General features: G+C 42.5%; 2 long non-coding RNA genes across 3 annotated transcripts in view; one reads left to right on the top strand and one right to left on the bottom strand.

Moving 5' to 3' along the window:
- The window catches only part of LOC138147238 (uncharacterized), a 16,989-nt gene extending 16,059 nt beyond the window's left edge, over positions 1 to 930 (bottom strand). The window contains exon 1 of the long non-coding RNA XR_011164740.1: positions 759 to 930. This is a non-coding gene — a long non-coding RNA (uncharacterized lncRNA). The remainder of the gene's footprint in view (positions 1 to 758) is intronic.
- Positions 1 to 14,335, top strand: part of LOC138147133 (uncharacterized) — a 217,030-nt gene that overhangs the window by 174,598 nt on the left and 28,097 nt on the right. Inside the window, exon 1 of one of the 2 annotated variants that reach the window (XR_011164716.1) lies at positions 4,734 to 5,035. The exons of the other annotated variant lie outside the window; for it this stretch is intronic. This is a non-coding gene — a long non-coding RNA (uncharacterized lncRNA). Of the gene's footprint in view, positions 1 to 4,733; positions 5,036 to 14,335 lie in introns of those variants that run through there. 2 annotated transcript variants of the gene reach the window in all.

The raw sequence follows: 14,335 nt of genomic DNA, 5'->3' as shown, positions 1-14,335 counted from the left end.
GAGAGAGAGAGAGAGAGAGAGAGAGAGAGAGAGAATAGAGAGGGGGAAGAGTAAATTTGACTCCATGGATTATTGGTAGACAGAAGAGATCCAAGAGACAGATGGCTCCAAGGATGAGAGGTTCCCCTGGGGATAAGGCCAGACACTGGAGAAAGGAGGATAGAGTCTGGCACTTTTCTAATCCATCCTGCAGCTGACAGCTGAGTCCTCCACCCTCAGTTTCCTTTTTTTGTAAAATGAGATGGCTGCACTAGGTTATTTCTCAAGTCCCTTCCATCTACACTAATCTCTGCCTTAATGACTCCACCCTTGGAAACAAGTCCCAGCTCATGGTGGGGTGTGGAGGCTTGACCCCTGCTCTTAAGTCTCCTTGTGTACTAAAAGACTTAGGGCTCTAGCTCCAGACATTTTGCTCTCTTCTCAGGCTGGCATTATGCAAAGAGAGGCTGTTGCAAGAGCAGACACCCTCCGCTCCACCCTCACTCTCTAGGTCTTTCCTTCCTCTCCTTTTCTCCATGCTGCCGTCTATCCCCATCCCCCCCGCTCTCTTGGTCTCTCCACCTTCTCCCTCTCCAGCTCTCTCTTCTGTGGGGCATTGATTTTTCCATCCGTCAGCAAAATGCCTGAGGAAAATGAAAGAGCATCTTCGGGATCGATCAGGAGAGCTCTGAAGCCTGGGGTCAGGAAGGGTTGGAATCAGGCACTCTCAGTGCATATAATTACCCCCATCCTTCCAAGAACAAGGCTGCTTCAAATACCTGTGTCCAGTGGAGCTTTCCCAGAGTCCTAGGGATGAGCTGGGAGTCGGGGGATCTGCAGGGGCAGCCTAGGGGCGACCATTAAGAGCTGCGAATGCCAGGCTACCTGGTTCTGGAGCTGGAACTGGTCTTGTGCTCCAGATTTGAGTGTGCATTGAACTTGACCTACAAGTTCACTGGCATAATTTTTTTTTTCTGTGTAAGCATCTCAGTTTATGACATATGAAATATGGGAAATACTTCTTAGGGACAGAGCCTGATGTTAAAGAGTTGTTGAAGTGACATCCTATAGTGTTGTGTATAGATTAGTGGGCAATTAAGGGTATGTGTGTCCTAGCTAGCTTTCCCCCAGCCCCACCCCCGCAATCACCCAAGGTTCCTGCCTCTCTGCTTTTTCATGCAGCTTCTTTTCCCACCTCCATCTTCTTAGTTCCTAACCCATCCTTCAAGGCCCAGTTCAAATGCCACTCCCTTTATGAGACCTGGTGGGATTTCCTTCTCCACCCCTATCCCCAATACGACGTCTCTCAGAGTGAGTGATCCCTCGTCTGTACTCCCAATGAGCTTTGTACCTGTCACTGCACTTTCGCATCAGACCTTGTATTGGGGTCTTATACATGTCTTACCATCCCTGCTAGACTGCAGGCTTCTTGAGGGCAGCATCTATATCACATTTATCTCTATACCCTTCATAGTGTTTGCATATGGAAATTGCTCCATAAATGTTTGTTGAAATTGAATGGTCCAGATGAAGCTTGATGACCTAGGAGAGTAGCCTCACAGCTGTCCCAGTTTCAGGGGAGGTTTTCCTGAGATGAAATTCCCTTAGCCATTGATTCATGAAAGGAATGAAAACAGAGTGGTAGGGGGCAGAGAGGAGGGCACTGGCTTGTTCTTTGTCTCTTTCTTCTTTCAGGTAATGGAGGTAAACAAATTCCAACCCCCTCCCCCAAATGGACTCTGTTCCAGATTTTGCTTCAAACCTGAAATTCCAGCCAGATAAGGAGGAAGTTTCAATGAGCCCCTCAGATTCGCAGCAGAATCCAGGAAAACCAAGGGAGCCTGGATGCATTCTGCAGAAAGCTTCTCTGGGTGGGAGGAAGGCAAACCTTGGTAAATGCAGTTGCTTGTGCTCAGGGGTCTAAGGGGTCATTTGAGCCAGAAAATTAAAGCCAATGAGGGGGCATCTGAGACTGCAAAAACTCCCACCCCTCTCCATTTTCTAGGATATGCTCAGAATGTTGTTGTCTGGGGGTCACCTTGGAGGTTTGAGAGAACAGTGACTACTGTGCTCCAGTGTTTATCTTGGTTGTGTTTATAAGTACCAGTGTGGCCCCAAAGATGGTTCTAATTGTGGGCAGCAACCAAAACAGAAACCCTGGGAAACATTAAGTATTAAAACAAACAGGTATATTGGTGAAGCAGGGGGTCCCAGAAGAAAAAGAAGCCACAGGCTCATAAGATCACAGATAGAAAGCTGAAAGGGACCAGAGAAGCAACTGAGGAACCTTCAATCTTTGTATTAATTGTGGTAACAAGAGTATTGCCCTGAGAGTTAAGAGGCACAGATTCTAGTTTCTGATCTGCCCCTGATGTGCAATGGAAGGAAGGAAGGCAGGCAGGAAAGAAGGGAGGGAGTGAGGAAGGAAGGAAGGGAGGAAGGAAGGAAAAGAAGCAAGGAAGGAAAAAAGAAGGAAAGGAAGGAAGGAAAAAAGAAGGAAAGAAGGAATGAAGAGAAAAGAAGGAAAGCAAGGAAGGAAGAAAAGAAGGAAAGGAAGGACAACATAACCTATTAGATAAAGCACTGAATTCATAGCTAGGTGCCCTAAGCTATTCCCCCCAACTCTAAAATGCTGGGCTGGCTGCTTACCCTTCCCTGTGACTTTGCTTGAAAGCCATGTAGGGATATTAATGCTTGCACTGTCTTCAATCGCATTAGGGTATTGCCGATATTTCGTTTGCATTAGCTAAGTGAACTGAGATCTTTAGTGAAAGGGAGAATCCAAAGATGAGGTGAACATTATCATTGTTAGTGCCTTTCTTTTGTTAAACAATTAGTGTCCCACTTGACTAACATTTTATAAATCAAATCATCATTTTCTTCTCCTCTTCTTTCTTGTCTTTCTTCCTCTTTCTTCCTCCTTCTTTCCCCTCTTCTCATCCTCTTTCTCCTCTTTTTCTTAGCTGAGCTATTCCCTGGAAATCCTTCTCAAAGTTGCTCTTTTGGACTGAGGAGTTGACCCTTTATAAAACTCTTTGGTCTTCATTTTGTGTTGCTCTAACCCCCAGGGGTAAAAACAATTCACACAATTCAGTAACTGGAACAGCAGATGGGGTGTGGCTTGAAAATCTGGTTCTTTAAGGAAAAGAAGTAGGATAGGAAATGGGGTGGGAGTGCTGTTTTGTCATGTGAAACCTAGGGCTGACACTATCCTATGGATTCCTAACTCTTTAGCTCTACCTTGTGAAACATCTAGGGTTGCCACTAATAATAGTTGAGGTTAACAGTTTAAAGTTTTTGAAACATTTTCAGGGATCCTTAACCTGAGGCCCATGAATATTTTGATAATTATGTTTCAATAGAATTGGTTTACTTTGTAGTCTTATGTATATTATTTTATGCAATTAAAAACATTATTCTGAGAAGAGAGCCATAGACTTCACTTCACTAGACTGCCAGAGGGGCCTATGACACCTAAAAAAAGTTTGAGCCCCTGCTTTAAATACAGTATCTCACTGGTGCTTCTTAATTGATCCTGTGAGATATTAATTTTAATATTAACATTGATAGCTGGAGTTTATTTAGCCTCATGTTATTTTAGCTGATCCTTAAACCCATTTTACAGATGCAAAAACTGATTTAGGGAGAAGGAAATTCCTTTTCTATTGGCACGTAGCCGTTAAACATCAGAGGCAGTATTTGAACCCATATCTTTTGATCCCCAATTCCAACAGGCTTCCAATCAATCAACAAACATTTATTAAAGGCTTATTAGGTGCTAGGCATTGTGCTAAGTTCTGAGAAGAAAAAAAAAGAACTTTATGCTTCCAGTGTCTGTCTTCATTAGGAGGCTCTATGCCTCATTTTCCCTTTCTGCAAGGTGAGGGGAAGGGGCAGGCTGGGTGGGTGGGGGACTGGGATATTCCCTAGAAGAACAGTTATAATTAGTATGTTGAGCTTGCTCATTTGGTGAGGGGATTTGAAAGTTTCCATTGTCATGTAGTTGACCTCCTTTGGTGAAGTCTGCTTTTAAGAAATATTATTAATGTAACAGGACAGAAAACGCTCCTTCTCAGATAACCCTTGGGTTATGCTGGGCATCTGGAGTTGGTTAGTGAGAACACACATAGCTGGTCAGCCCTTAACTGAAGAGCATGGGGCCAGGGTGGGGGGGTATTGAAATTTCAGACCCATAAACACAACTTCACATAGGGTTGGGGGCTCCTTTGGCTTAATGAAACTAATGGATATTTGTGGAGCATTTCATATGTGACTGGAGCTGGGTAAAATGCTTTGGCTCTAGGGACCCATCAGGCCTGATGCCTCAGTCTGTAGCTGGGAAAGCTACCTGTGGTCGCCAAAGCTCCTGTCCTTCCTCTGCCACTTAGACCCAGACCTAATGTCCAAAGCAAAGCTTCATCTCCAAAAGCAGGGAATTGGGTTATTCCTGACCTTCCTAGGGATGCTCAAAAGCTGCCAGGGAAAGAGAAGCCCAGCTCCCTGGGCAGTGAGCTGATGGGAGGAGAGAGCAGGGGGTGGAAACAGCTATGCCTGGTTCTGTGGCAACCACATAAATATCAGAGCTGTCTGTGCATGTCTCTTCTTTTCACTAGAGGTTGCTCACTTTCACTTCTTGCCTCCTTTCAGGGTTGTTTCGGCTTATTTGACAGCTGTGTGTGTGTGTGTGTGTGTGTGTGTGTGTGTGTGTGTACATGTGCACGTGTGAGCACGCAAGCCGGCGTGCCTGTGCGTGCAGAGGAGGGAGCAAAGAGGAGAAGACCCAGGCAAGGCTCCAGCTGCTAGGAAAAACTGGCCACCAGCTTTCAGGAACAGCACGCCCCTAATGGACCGGGTGTCTATCAGCTACAGAGAGCCTGGTGCGGCTCCTCCTCCCCCGCTGCCCAGCTGCCTTCCTGCTAATGCTGCTCTAATTAACAGCAGCCTGGAGAGGCTGAAGCCTGGGCAGCAGGAGAGCATGATTTTATCCAATAGATTCATGTCTCTGGCTTGGGAGCCAGGAGAAAAACCCCTTTCATATTGCCAGATCAATAAGCAGGTGGGTTTTCTATTTCTTTTCCCTTTCTAGATTTTTCCTTTCAAAACCTTTTCCAGTACTTGTTACTTCTCCCTGAATCTTTCCAGTCTCTCCTCACATGATGATGAGTTTCCCTAACTCCTTGGTTTTTGCATCATCTTCCTGTCCCCCGGCCCCTGCTTCTCCTACCCAAACTGTTCCTGCAAAGCGTGAGAGCTTGTGGGCCTTCGTTCAGTTAGTGGTGAGGCCACATCCTGTGGAGGCCAGATACTTTTCTTGGATCCAGTGTTCAGGCCCCAGCTAACTCTGGACTCTTGGGCAATGAGTGACAAAGGAACACTCTTTCCATGTGCCATTGGCACACCATTAACTCTTGTGTATGACCTCTATGGGCCTTTTCAGCTCTAATATTCTTTGACTCTATCCATCATCTCTGAGGCTTGGAGCCTAAAGAAGATTCTCTGTAGACTGATGAAACTGTGATGTTTAGACTGGCTCTTTGGTCATCTTAATTCATAGAACTCAATAAAACCTTAGGACTGGGAGGAAATTTAGAGATTTTCTAGTCCAGAGATTCTTAACCTGGTATCCACAGATAGATTTCAGGGGGTTGATGAAATTGAAAGAAGAAAAATATATTTATTTTTGCTAACCTCCAAGTGAAATTTAGTGTTTCTTTCAATTATGTTTGTGGGCAAATATTATTTGGAGAAGGGGTCCATAGGCCTCACCAGAGTACAAAGGGGCCCATGACAGAAAAAAGGTTTAAAAGCCCTGATCTAACCCAACACCCTTACCTTTTGAACAGGGAAGCTGCAGCCTCTACAGAAAAGGAGAGTGGCCCGGCAAAGGTCATAGAGGTGCTGCAGAGCCCCCCTTTTCTACTTTTCTCTTGTTCTCTGACATTCTTAGCTTCCTTCTTTACCTCACTTGTTCTTTCCTGTTCTCAGCAACTCCTTCATGCTCCTTGCTGTAGAGTAGTTCCCCATATCTTCCTAGTCCCTAAAAAAAGCTTTTGCCTTCGGAAGGTGTACTCTAAGTCTGTGCCACTTGAGAGCAAGGCCCTGCATTTGGTACTGGAGACACTAAGACAAAAATGAAAGTCTTCTCCCTCCAGAAGCTTATATTCTATAGTAAGCTGGAGAGACATAATAGAACGTTGGACTTGGTCTCAGGACAGACCTGTGTTCAAACGCCATCTCTGGAAAGGCAGGCCATTTATCCCCACTAAGCTTCATCTTTAGCTTCTGTAAAAGTGAAGATAAGAACACCTGTACTACCTATCTTGAAGGCTGTTGTAAGTAAGCCTCAAGTGAGACAATATATGCAAAATGTTCTATTAGTACAGGTATACCTTGGAGATATTGCAGATTCAGTTCTAGACCACTGCAATAAAGAAATTTGCACAAACTTTTGGTCTTCCAGTGCACAAAAAAGTCATGTTTATATTATGCTATAGTCTATTAAGTATGCAATAGTATTATATCTAAAAAAATGTATATAGTTAATTAAAAAGTACTTTATTGCTAAAAAAAATTCTAGCCATCATCTGATGGCTTCAGTGAATTGTAATACTTTTGCTGGTGGAGGGTCTTACTTAGATGATGGTGACTGCTGAAGGTTGGGGTGACTGGCAATTTCTTAAAATAAGACAATAATGAAGTTTGCTACATTGATTAACTCTTCCTTTAATTTGAACACTTAGAGGCTATTGTAGGGTTATTTGCCTAATTTCAATAGTGTTGTGTCTCAGGCAATAGGGAGGCCCAAGAAATGGGAGAGAGAGGGGGAAAGGCTGGTTGGTGGAGCTGTCAGAACACACATACCTTTTATTGATTAAGTCCACCATCTGATATGGGCATGGTTTGTGGCACCCCAAAACAATCACAATAGCAACATCAAAGATCACTAATCACAGACCACCATAATATATATAATATAATGAAAAAGTCTGAAATATTGTGAGAATTATCAAAATGTAAACAAAGATACAATGTAAGCATGACATTGAAAAAATGACACCAATAAAGTTACTTGACAAAGGATTGTTACAAACCTTCAATTTGTAAAAAATGCAATGTCTGCAAAGTGCAATAAAGCAAAGTGCAATAGAACAAGGTATGCCTGTATTGTGGTGGATCCCCCAGGCATCAGGATCAGGCTGGTCGACTTCTTAACTTAAGCAAACACCACCTACATTTTAAAGGGTTATGCTCTTTCCTCATGAGGTTAGGGATAACATCTATTTGCTCTTAACTCTAATGACCAAAAACAGTAGCTGGAATAGTTCCTTCTGAAGTCAGAAATCAAGGCAGTAAATACTTACAGAAAACTCATGTGGGACACTGTGGTAGGTAGGCAATGGGAGAGTGGGGGCTGGGAGATGACACAGAGAGGAATGACAGTCCCTGCCTTCAATAGGCTCAGAGTCTAGTGGAAGAGACAGGATACATCCAAAGAGCTATGGAAAAAATACAAGATCTGAAAAATAATAAATGTAAGGGATATTGTAAAATAGCTAGTAGCCAAATTAGGGATAAAGACAGTCAGAATTCTGTTTTAAGGAGCGGAAAATAATAGTAGTCAGAGCTGATCATGGAAGACTCTACGGTGAAGAAGAGAGATGAAATCTGGGCTCTGGTGGCTGGGTGGTTTGGGAGTTGATGTGGAGAGGGAGGGAGGGTGTAGGCAGGTGGATGAGAGCATTACAAAAGCAGCCTGATGTAGTAGCAAAGAATGCCAGGCTTGCAGTCTGCAGAGATCTACCTTTCAATCTCAGCTCTAATACTTACAGTTTGTGAGATCCCCAAGTAGCCTCTTAATTGCTCTGAACCTCAGTTTACTTATCTGTTAAATAGGGACAATAATATTTGTACTATGTACCTTAGTGAGTAATTCTGAAGGCCTTACACTAACAGACAAATGTGAGTAGCTATTCTGTCTGTCTATCTCTCTTTAGAGATAGAAATCCATGATTTCATCGGTGTGGAGAACTCCCTGGTGAGGACGCTCTTTTTACCAGAGCAAATAAACGACTGTTCTACAATTTATAGTCTTACAAATATGGAAATATGTTTTACATGATTGCACATGTATAAGCTATACCAAATTGCTTACCACTTTAGGGAGGGAGAAAATTTGGGACTCAAAAAATTTTTTTAAATGAATGTTAAAAATTATCTTTACATGGGTTAGAAAAAAAATAAAAATACAATTAAAAAAAACTTACTAAGTTATTTGGGACTCAGACATTTAAGTGACTTGCCCAGGGTCTCACAGGCAGGAGGTTTTAGAGGTGAGACTTCCTGACTGAGGTTAGGTCTTCTTTCATTGCTCCAGACAACTTTTTCATTATTTTCATTTTCATTACTGATATTATTATTCCAGGAAGGGAGACTGGTCATTTTAATTCAGCAATTCAGTTCAATAAAGATGGAGGTAGTTCCTGGGAACACAAAGATAGAAAGGGAAATGGTCCCTGTTCTCAAGGACCTTATATTCTACTGGGGAAAAATAAGATCTACTGAGACATGTGAATGTGGAATATATACAAAGTAATTTGGAGGAGTGCAAGGCTACCTAACAAAATGAGGGTTGTCAGGGGTTGGGATGAACTTTGAACAGAAGGCAGCACTTGAGGTGAACCTTGAGTGAAGCTAGGGATTCCAAAGATGAATGACATTCAGGCCTGGGGATAACCAGTGTGTAGGCCTGAAGGTAGGTGGTGGAATGCCATGTATGAAGAGCATTAATGAGCCAGTTTGGCTGGGACTTAGAATGTATGCGGGTGGGTAATGTCAAATAAGTCAAAGGTATGGAGTCAGGAAAATACAAGGTCTTTCTAGACAGTAAATGAGCTAGTGTGCTCACTGAAGAGACCTCCTTTGGGTGAGTGCAGGGAAGGGGTGGGGCTCAAGCAGAGGTGGAAGGTTCTGTTTTCAACATCTACTCTGTACCCTGTCAACGATGAAAGGAGGCAGCAGGGTTTGGAAGTTAAGCTCTGCTTCCCTTTCTTGTACCGTGTCTTATACCTCATACTTAGGTGCTCAATAAAAACTTTTTGGTGGATTCCAGCCCTCCAGGTAGCTCTGACTATGCTTCCCAGAAGTGAAGGTTGAGGACGATCTGCAAAAAGGCAATGGTTTGATGTTCAAGTGCTAAATGAAAGACCACTTCTGGAGTTTGGGGAGGTAGAAGGGGAATATTTATGAGGGACAAAAGGCTTATTCCTTGGAGTGGCATCATTTTCCTTGAGGGTAAGCAGCTGAGTCCGGAGATCTGCGTTCTAGTTCTTGCTCTGCCTTTATAAATCCCTGGGTCTCAGCATTCCCATTTGTAAAATAAGGGTTTAGATAAGGTCAGAGGTGTCAAACATCCCATTGTACAGCCTGGACCAGAATAAAATGTAACTGGGAAATATTTTTAAAAATAAATAAAAATATAATAGAACATAGATAATGCTAATGGGTGGTTTTCTAAGTCAATAGAACCTGCTGGTATCCTTTTGTGGTTCAATGACTGTTTCTATTTGATAGTTCTGGACTGGGTGGTCTTTAAGGCTTCTTCCAGTCCCGATGTCCTTTGTCCTAAAGTCCCTTCTAGCTGTAAGATTGTATAAGATGGTCCACTTAAGCTGCTCACTTCTTCCAAAATGTGGGGGAGGCTGTGACTGAGTGTTGTTTTGTATTTCGCTTTCCCAGGCCCAAATGCTCAAGCCTAGACTCTATATCCTTACCAAGATCCTACCTTCCTACAATAACCTTGTTCCTCACCCCTTTAGTTTTTCACTTATACTTTTAGCTTTCCAAAATGTTTTAGAATCCATTATTTCATTTGATCTTTGCAATAATTCTGGAATAGGTAAAATTTCATTATTTCTAAAATTGGTTTCATTGGTCTGGGCATTTCTTCTATTGATTGCAGATTGTGAAACCTCTTCCACCTGGTAGACACTCTTCAGAAGGTGCTGTGGCCCAAGGATTAATTGCCCCATGGACAACCTGAGGAAGATCTCTAAATTTATTTTGGCTGGTCTTTAGAATACAAAGGCCATCAGTAGGGCCATACTTAAGCGCTTTCCATCTTGGTGGGGCCTTACAGGACTTACACTTTGTTGGAATAACCTTTAAGAGCCCTGGGTCACCTACATGCCACAATGAGACATCAAAAGAGGGCTTTGGTAGAAAATTTGGGTAGCTATGTAGTATAGCAGTAGAGCACAGGTCAGGAAGACCTGAGTTTGAATAGTGCCTCAGATAATTATCAGCTGTGTGACCTTAGGCAATCACTTAGCTTCTCTGTGACTTGGATTCCTTGTCTGCAAAACAGGGATAATAGTAGCACCTACATCAAAGGTTGTTGTAAGGGGCAACGAGTTGACATATATAAAGTACTTCGGGAAACCTTGAAGAGCTATATAAATGCTACTTATTATTAGTTATTAGGATAATACTGATTTTATTGATAAAGAGAGGCGAAGTAAATTATCAAGCTAATTAGTGGCAGAACCAGGACTAGAACCCAGGTCTTTTGACTTTCATCCAGTCTAATTCAGTCCAACAAGCATCTGCTCATTATGTGCAAGGTACTATTTTAGATACTAGGAATATAAAGACAAAATGAAAAATAGTCCTTGTCAACAGTCTACTTGGTGGGGAGAGAGGGAGAGGAAGTATACAACATGTGAAAAATAAAATAGTATATCATAATTTGAGGATGAGGGAGTGTAGCACCATTGCAATATTTACAGTGCCCACCATCATGATAAAGACTGTGACTGTAAGTATCACATGGCATTCAATTGCAAAATATACCAAACTCTCCAGATAGAGAATAGAACTGAAGCATTTATTGAGACACCAGAAAAACGAATCCCAAAATCAGTAAGCTGATTCCATCATAGTACCAAAGATATTCAGAAGCCATAATAACTCTGAGAGCTACAGCAGCCTTCCCACAAACCAATACAAGATCAATATCTCCTCACAAACTTCTGTATCTCCTTGCCTGAGCATCCTTTCTCTCCCACTGTCTAGCTAGCTCTGAACCAGCTTCCTGTGGGCTCTGCTGTCCTTTAGCAAACTCCTCCCACCACTGGCTCCATGTGACTATATTCAGCCTATCAGGGGGCAGAGTTTATCTTCACAGCAGGGAAGCTTCCTGTGGGCTCTGCTGCATCCTTCAGCAAATTCCTTCCATCACAGGCTCCATGTGATCACATTCAGCCTATTAGGGGGCAGAGTTTATTTTCAAAGCAGGGGAGGTCTTCAAATTCCCCACCTAGGTTTATTAAGGGGCAGGGAAGATCTTCAAATTCCCATTCCCATTACAAGGAGCAAGCACTTACAACCAAGGGCGCTCATCAGGAAAGGCTTGCTACTGCAGGTGACTCAGGAGTTGAGCCTTAGAGAAGGGTGGTGATTCTACACAGGTGGTAGTGGGGAGGGAGTGCATTCCAGACAGAGGGGACAGCCTATGGTAAGGCATGAAAATGGAAAACAGAGTGCTGAGTTCAGGAAAAGCAAATAGGCCATTTGGCTAGAACATAGACTATGTGAAAGGAAAAAAGTGTGTAATAAGCCTCGAAAGGCAAGCTGGAGCCAGATTGTGAAGGGTTTTAATTGCCAAGCTAAGGAAGTTGTATTTTAAGCTAGAGGCAATAGGGAGTTGTTGGAGTTTCTTAAGCAGATGAGTGATGTGCTTAGACCTGTGCTTTAGGAATATTAATTTTCTGACTTTCTGGAGGATGGGTTGTAGGAAAGAGAGACTAGATATAGGGAGGCCAGTTGGGAGGCCATTGTAACAGTCCTAGCAGGAAGTACATGGCCAGATAAGTGGGGAGAAGTACAGATGTGGGATATATTGGAAGGCAGAAACTACATTTTGGCAGCTGATTGTGAGAAGAGAGGAGTGAGAGCTGAGTTGAAGAGTTTTTCTGAGGAGGGGAAGCAATATGACTGGACTAATGGTGGGGCCCTCAACAGAAATAGGAAAATCTGAAGTGGGGAGTTGGTGGAGGGGAGATAACAAATTCTGTTTGGGGTGTGTTGTGTTGAGAGGCCTATGGGACATCCAGGTACAGATATACAACAGGTTGCTGGTGATGTGGGATTGGAAGGTCAGGAGAGGAGTCTAGGTCTAGATATACAAACCTGGAAACAAACTGTGTAGAAACAATAAATCCTCTCGCTCTTTCTACTAAATTTCTTATAACAGTGTTAGAATTGGGCTACTGGCTTTTGTATGTGTGTCTCTTACTAACTGTCACATTTTTTGCATTGTTTATCCTAAATTTTGAATGCAATACTTTGTAATACTTTATTCTTCAGGGTTTCTGCTTACTATTATTGTCATTTTTATTCTTTACAAAACAAAAATCCTTGTTACTAATTATTTATGTTAATAAACAACAGTCTGTATGTATACACATCAATGATCCAAAAGTATACTTTGAAACAATGTCTAAATAAGACCCTGTAACTGATAATTGTTTTATTTTTGAGATGGGATCATAGAGTTTAGAGCTTGGCAAGAGACTTTAGAAATCCTCAACAAAATAGTTGTCTGAAGTTGAAAGTGGCCTTGGTGGTCATTTAATGCTTCTCTATATAGGAATTCGTTTGACATCACCCTTGATGTAGTTTGAGTGCATTGATTGATGGGGCACTCAGAAGAACCCATGCCACTTTTCAATCATTCTACTAATTAGAAAGTGCTTCTTTTATAATATGTCAAAAATCTGTCTTCTTATACCCACCAACTTTGGTTCTATTCTCTAGAAACACAAAGAGTTTCCTCCATGTGAAAGACCTCAGATCGTTGAAATCACCATTCTCCTCCCCCTTCACCTCACTCTTCTTCCTGTTGACAAGACAACATATCCCCCACATGACATGGTTACACTCAGGTCATTCTCCCTTGGATATGGTTTAGCTTAGCAATACCCCTCTTAAAAATGAGGTGCCCAGAATGGAATACAATATTCCAGATGTGTTTGATCCGTACTACTATTATCTCCTTTGCCATGGAAACTATGTTTCTTTAAATTGAAGCCTAAGGCTACCCTGTCTCTGTTTTTTTTTTTTTTTGACTGACATGTTATATCATTGACATATACTGAGTTCTTGGTACACTGAAACCCCTAGTATATTTTCCATGGTCTGTTATTAAGCTAGGTCTTCTCAACTTTCTATTTGTGTAGTTGATTTTTTGAACCTTAGTTCAGGACTTTACATTTATCTCACTTAAATTTAACCTTGTTAGATTTAACTCTTCCCCCTCCCCCTTTGCCCCAGCCTGTTGAGATCTTTTGGGACTTTGATACTACCGTCCTATGAGGCACCCTTCCAAGCTTAGGACCATCTTCAAATTTAAGGATATCATCTATATGTTCAGCCAAGTCACTAAAAGAAAATGCCATCAAATACATTCCAAGCCTCAGCCCTGCTAAGTCTCTTTGTAACACCTCCAAATAGCTGGAAGATGGGAGTTCTTGAATCTCTAGGTACTTGGATAATCTTTGGATGTAATTTTAGAGCCAGCCAATACAGGCTACACAGAATTACCTTCCTTCTTCTGGGGCAGGAGCTGACAAGGAGCTTCTTGGTTGGTTACACCTGGGGTGTTCACCCACACAGAAACACTCAGGGATGAGTCAGCCATTTTAAAGTGTGTGTAGGGAGGAAAAGTGGAGGCAGAGGCCAATGGCATTTCACTATGCAGGTACTCAATAAAAGCTTTCTGATGACAGCATATTTTTTTAAAGTGCCTACTATATGCACAGCCCTTGCTAGGCATGTGTGGGAATTAGAGTTCCAAGATATGGTTCTTTCCCTCTAGGAGTTTATAGTCTCTCTTGGGAGACAGAGCAAAAATACATGAAATGTTAAATGTTGATACACAAGTTAAATAATAACACAAGAGAATGATACAAGAGATGTCACAAGGCATGATTTATTGTGAAATGAGAGCTATAAACAATAAGTGCTATGAATTCAGCCAGACCTCCCTGTGGCCTGAAGCTTTCATTTCCTTCTCTTCTCCGCCTATACCCCCAGCCATCTTTCCTGCCCTCCCCACATTTAGGTAGCCCAGCCAAAGCCTAGAAACAAAGAACAGATCAACAATATTCATTTTTCAACTGAGTCATTGTTTTAGACCCCACTTTTTACATGGGTGACCCTAGAGTTGTCTGCTTACCTCTGGGGATGCTATCCTTCTCTTGTTCTGTATTAGTCTAGTCTTCCTCTCTGATCTGTGAGTCTGCAAAGTCTACCCATCCCTCTTCCCCCCCCCCCCCCCCCCCCCCCCCCCCCCCCCCCC

Source organism: Petaurus breviceps, unplaced genomic scaffold (assembly GCF_028583685.1).
Source record: "Petaurus breviceps papuanus isolate PSGF00001 unplaced genomic scaffold, PetGlider_PUasm1.0 90779, whole genome shotgun sequence".
Taxonomy (NCBI): domain Eukaryota; kingdom Metazoa; phylum Chordata; class Mammalia; order Diprotodontia; family Petauridae; genus Petaurus; species Petaurus breviceps.
Note: the sequence above shows the minus strand (reverse complement) of the source record. Positions and strands in the feature narration are given on the sequence as shown.